The sequence below is a fragment of the Lactuca saligna genome, chromosome 8 (assembly GCF_052625555.1).
Source record: "Lactuca saligna cultivar CGN05327 chromosome 8, ASM5262555v1, whole genome shotgun sequence".
NCBI lineage: Eukaryota > Viridiplantae > Streptophyta > Magnoliopsida > Asterales > Asteraceae > Lactuca > Lactuca saligna.
In genome coordinates this window covers 219165477-219172075 of record NC_136424.1, presented here as the reverse complement: position 1 = coordinate 219172075, position 6599 = coordinate 219165477, and the positions used below count along the sequence as shown (strand labels likewise).

General features: G+C 36.2%; 1 pseudogene; it reads left to right on the top strand.

The window, feature by feature from the left end:
* Positions 1-3462: 3462 nt before the first annotated feature.
* On the top strand, positions 3463-6599 carry LOC145010501 (R-linalool synthase QH1, chloroplastic-like; annotated as a pseudogene).

Here is a 6599-nt window from a genome sequence, read left to right as displayed (position 1 = left end):
GAACGAACGAGACCATTATTCATGTTTGTTTGTTTAACTAAACGAACGATAATTTGTGTTAATGTTCGTTCATGTATTAAATAAACGAACTTCCCACTGAACAGTTCACAAACGTTTCGTTGAACGTTAAATTCGTTTACAACCCTAATAGCAACAACCCATTATTAGTGGCAGGTTTCCCTATCTTTATCTTTTGTCATGACTTTTGTGGCCGGTAATACAAACATCTCTTGTTGTGGCATCAGCCCATGCCCTTGCCGTGATTATCACGTCATATACTATAGTCTTAACTCCCTGAGGCTAACGACCATAGATTTATGTCTTCAATTGAGAGCATGTGTAAAATGCTACATGCATGGTCAACATCATAGGACCGACTAGTGACAGAATTAATATCATCCACCCAAAAGCAATGAAATTAAGATAATATTATAACGTACCTCCTTCTCAATGACATTATAAATTATGCAGCAACTCAATTGTGGTGTTTCGCTTTAACTTACCTCTTTCTCAATGGCTTTAGTGCACCTCTTTTCCAATTCAAGCTTCCTTTACAAAAAAACTTATGCCAAAAGTAGAGGGTTTAACATTTGCAAGCCATTATCACTACAAGAAAGTAGAGCATTACCGGTGACAGACGTCGCCGCTAAAACGTCGACGCTGATGTTTTGTCGCTATTAATCAAACTGTCTCCGCTAATGCGTGTCTGTCGTCGCTAAAACCCGTCGCCGCTAATAAGCACACGTCGTCGCTAAAACTCGTCGCCGGTAATAAGCTATTGTCGCCACTAAAGGTGTCGCCAGTATTAGTTTTTTTCTTTAAAAAAAAAAAAAAAAACTAGTATGATATTAATTAATCTAATCCTACATCATTCCATTCCAAAATATTAATACAATATCCGTTTAAAATACTCGTCTAATTTAACCTAGAACAAAATATCGAAAATACTAGTCTAAAATATTTGCACAAATAAAACATAAAAAAATCCTACAACTATCTATTCGTCATCATCGCTCTCCTCGTTTCCTCCAGTTTCATTTCGTTGTGGCAACGAACGAAACCAATCTTCAAGTGCAGCACTACATGCCGGATCTTTTAACATTGTTTGAAGCATTTCCAACTACAAATAAAACAACATAGTCTTATAAGTAAACTAGCATTATAACATTCTATATACAAAATATACATTCCACATATTGGGTATAAAACATTATAACATTGTACTATAACTAACAATTACCAAATTTTGAAACTATTACTAAACCAACAATTACCAACATTTTAAACAATTACCAAAATTAAATAATCTTGTCACCTGTGATTGTGGTGGTGGCTGTGTCATTGGTTGTTCCTGATCGTACATCGAAACAACCGTAGAAGGTTTACGCCCGATGCCTTTGATATGGCCACGTCGAACACCCAATATTTTTTCAAAACAATTTTGTGTATCCTTTGGTGTTAGACCGCTGGTTTCAGAGGAAGCTTGAGTTTGTTGACTGATCTCAAAGAGTAAAGCATTCTGTATTTTCAAAAAAGAAATAAATATAATAAAAATTAGATTACTAACTACCCTTTGACGATATAAGCACTTATATGAAAATACAAATTAACCACTTACGTATTGTTGCTCGACTGCAGGACTAGTAAACACCCCTTGGCGATTAGTATTGGCCTTACGAAATGCTTCGATTCGAGCGATGTCCTATTTAACATTAAAAATTAGATTAATTATAATTTAAATAAACAGTTAAATATATCATAGCTTACTTCTTTGAAACATGCATTGCTATACGAGCACGATCCCCCTCTGTTTACAACTTGTTGTTGTGCACGGACTCCTTTGTTTGACGCCGAAAGCTTTAGAAATTCAGGAGTTTGAAAGTGCTCGACTGCTTGCGCCCAATTTTCACGTGACATACTATCGGGGGGGTTGGCTAATGCCCTTGGGATATCTGTAAGCCCCCCGACATTCTGAAAATAAGTATGTGCTTTATTTTTTCGTCCTCTATAAATTCTTTGCAAGGTCGCGTCAATGCTCTGCAACAACTGAGCACGCTCGGGATCCAAGTTAACCTTATCTAAATCAAACTTATTCTACAAATACAAAAAAGTTAGTTAGTTAAATACCAATTAGAACGAAATTTAAAATATTGTCCAAGTTACCTTTAAATGAACCACTGTGGCATTCCTTAAAGCGGCGGAAACATTCTCCCAACTAGATACGTTCAAAGGGATGTTCATCCATATATACTTCCCAATCTCACGGGTAAACCAATTACCATGGTTCCCGATAGGGGAATATGTCAGCTCTCTATCGAAATCCAAATCTACAGGTTTTCCCTTGTTTGCCCGTATTATCTTTGATAATTGAATGTTTTTTGCTAGGCCTCTTCTTTTCTTAGGGAGCTCAGCTGAAAATATAATTAAAAATATTAGTCATGATAACTTATAATAAATGGATAAAAATATCTAACATATATATCATAATAAGACTTACCATCTTGTTCGTGTTGACCACGACCAAAACCTCCGGGAGGTGGTGGATCCCCGGCTCCATCACCTCCATGTCCTAAGCCCATAACATCCGCCATCACGTAGAAGAGTATCGCCCAACTAAACCCCATATATAACCTGCAAAATTACAATATGAATAGAATTTACACATATTACATATACAAAAATAATACAGTTTCTATTATAACATTGTAGTTTCCAAATTGCATACAAGTACATACACAATATAACATCATACTTTTTTTTCCTTTAATATTGCATCCTACTTTTTGTTCAATTTTTTCCATGAACTAATTCATTATACAAATATAACCTTTATAAAAAATATCATTTAAGTCGGTAACAAAATGGTAAGAAATTAATAATTTCTAAAATTTAATTAATCTAAGGCTTACTTAATCTAAAATAAATCAATATTATAAAAATTATAAATAACTTTCTGAAATTTTACATTAAAACTTTGGATTCAATTTACACATATTACGACTAGATTTTTAATTATTTTTTAGAGCAAGGCGTACAAATCAGAAGTTGAGGTTTGATCATATATATTTTGTAATGGAGTTTGGTTAAATCAGGAGGTTTGATACCTCCTGTATCCTCATCATCGTTCATCCCAAATGAGAAGCAAAAAAAAAAAATACAAATTAATGGCCTTGTGTTTATCATCTACCAACAAATCAAGAGATTAAAAGGGCCAACAAATCAAGAGATTAAAAGGGGATGGATGGAGTGGACTTAGGAAGAAGGAAGCTATAAACAATATAAAATGCATACAATCTAACAAATTGCACAAACACTTTTAATCTCAAAATTACTAACAATTTATCATACAACATAGCAACAAAACACGAAAATAATAGAAAATTGGAGAAATTTGACCTTGAATGTGGGCAATTTCGGTATTGAGCTCAAGGATCGCCGGTTTTCAACGTTTTGAGGGAAGCTATGGCGGTCTTATGGTGGCAGAAGGGGCTAGCACCGGTAATTTACCTTCGTCCTCCACTTAGTCGAAGTGATCAAACCGAGAAGCAACAACAGAAACGAGAGAAGGAAAGGATACAAGCAGAGGAAAAAATGTCACCGAAAAGGAAACTGGAAAGGGTAATCTGTAATGGGTATTAGCGGCGACAGAAGGGTAATAGCGGCAACATCAGGGCAATAGCGGCGACACCTTTGGAGGGAAAAGTCAGCGCGTTTTCGCTTTCCTCTACAACCGTTGGATTGAAATCAAATCGGACGGATAGGGATAATTTGACACGGATCGCCGATTTTGAGCATTACCGGCGACGCTTTTAGCGGCGATGCGTAGCAATAGCGGCGACGTGTAACACGTCAATTACGTGTCGCCGCTATTGCTCTCCGTCGCCGCTAAAAGCGTCGCCGGTAATGCCAACATTTCTTGTAGTGTATATTCTTCACAATCCCCATCAAAAGCCATCACAACCGCTCAATCCCTGGTTAGACGATCAGCAAACTATAAAGTATCTTTATGGTCATTTGATCATATTGAGTCACTCTCTACCAAATACAAAGCTCGCAATATCAGTTTTATACTTGTTTCCCTTTTACATGTCATTTTTAATTTGCTAGTATATTCACGAATTTAAGCTACATGTATAGGGAAATGATTATACGTCAAGAGCAGATACTTTGATAGATGCAGTGAAGTCCATGATATGGAAAGTGAGCCATTCGTTGAGTACCCTTGAACTCATTGACGATTTGCATAGACGTGGAATATCATATCATTTTGTGGATGACATAAGTCATCTCTTGGATATGATTTACCACAATTACTACCAAACTCAAGACAAGTGGGATAGAATGGATCTAAAACTTAAAGCCCTTGTTTTAGATTGATGACACAACATGGTTATCATGTTCCTCAAGGTACAATGTTAATAAAATATCTTTTATTACCTCCAATGCTTCATTTTTCGTAAGAGAATTTAAAGATTACTATAATGGTCCAGCATCCAAGAGTATATAAAGTTTCGTAGAGCACGTCAAAAAATTAACACTTTCCATCATTCTTTTTTTTGTATATAATTACTAATTAGACATATTTCGCAACATCAACGACACAAATCGAAATCTTAAGCGGCACTTATACAATGATATGATGTGCATGTTGAACTTGTACGAGGCTTCCTATCATTCCTTTGAGAATGAAGGCATATTGAACGAAGTTATCCACTTCACAGCTAAATATCTCAAAGAAAATATAGAGCAATATAATGAAAATTTATTATCAATGGTAACTCAAGCTTTGGAGCTTCCACTGCATTGGAGAGTACCGAGGGTAGAGACAAAATGGTTTATCATAGAATATGATAATAGAAGTGGCATGAATCCGTCCCTTTTGGAGCTTGCAAAATTGGATTTTAATATTGTCCAATCTATGCACCTTGAAGACCTAGAGCATTCTTCAAGGCAAAATATCTTCCCCATATGTGTGCTTTATATCATTGCGACTTATTACATATCCTCTAAAATAAACAACAATTAGAGGTACGTTTGAATAGACTAATGGTGATAGTTGATAACACATATGAACAGATGGTGGAGAAACACAAGTTGGGAAAAGAATTTAAGTTTTACCTGAGATCGATTAGTGGAGAATTTCCTTTGGACGGTTGGTGTCAATTACCTACCTCACTTTAATGTAGCAAGGAAAACACTATTGAAGGTTAATGCCATAATAACTACTATTGACGATATTTATGATGTATGGTACTTTGGATGAACTTGAACACTTTACACTACAAGAATAACTGGCAATAGCAGCGATGTCTTTAGCGGTGACGGGGACTTTTAGCGGTGACAAAAATCAAGCGCGTTTTTTGTCGCCGCTAAAAGCCCCGATCGCCGCTAAAGGCTTATTTTGACGATCCGTGTCATTTCAATCTCATCCGTCAATTTAAGAGATGATCCTACGACTAGGATGACATAAGAAATCCCACGTTGTTTTCCCTCTGGTGTGTCGCCGCTAAAGGCTTATCTTAGTGATCTGCGTCATTTCAATCTCATCCATCGATTTAAGAGATGATTCAACGATGTAGAAAACTCCGCGTTGTTATCCCTCCCATGTGTCGACGTTAAAGACTACGTGTGGCCGCTAAAGGCCGTCGACGTTAAAACCCCTGTCTACTCCATTTTTCTGTGTTCTCCCTTCTTTCTCACCATTATCGTTGACCTCATTGGAATTTGACAAAGAACTTTGCAATTTCACTCATTTTTGCTCCATTTTTCTCGTTTTCATTTTCCTTTTCACTTCTCCTTACTAAATTTCTAGCATTGATGCGTATTTAGATGTGTATTTTGTGTTTGTGCATATGGATGTGTATTTGTATGTATATGAGTATTTTGAATGTATTTTATGTATGTATATGTGTTTTTGTATGTACATCCTATGTATATATGTATTTTATGTATATGTATGTGTGTTATGTATGTGTATGTATTTTCGTATGTATATGTGTATTATGTATGTGTATCTATTTTCGTATGTATATGTGAATTTTGTATGTGTATTATGTATGTATATGTGTGTTTGTATGAATACAAATACATATTAATAGATGCGACGCCTTTAGTGGCAACGGAGAGCATTAGCGGCGACGTATGCAGCATCAGCGGCGACCAATGAAGCATGAGCGACGAGCCAACAACGACTACCCTTTAGCGGCAACATGTCGCTACTAAGCCTAATACCTTTAGCGACAACGTCTGTCGCCGGTAATACTCTTATTTCTTGTAGTGGGAAGATATTTTGCCTTGAAAAATGCTCTAATCTTCAAGGTGCATAGCTTGGAAAATATTAAAATCCAATTTTGCAAGCTCCAAAAGGGACATATTCAGGCCACTTCTATTCTAATATTCTACGATAAACCATTTTGCCTGTACCCTCAGTACTCTCCAGTGCAGTGGAAGCTCCAATGCGTAAGTTACCATTGATTATAAATTTTCATTAATTTGCTCTATGTTTTCTTTGAGATATTTAGTTGTGAAGTCTCTAACACCATCCAATATGCATTCATTCTCAAAGCAATGATAGGAAGCCTCGTACAAGTTCAGCCTCG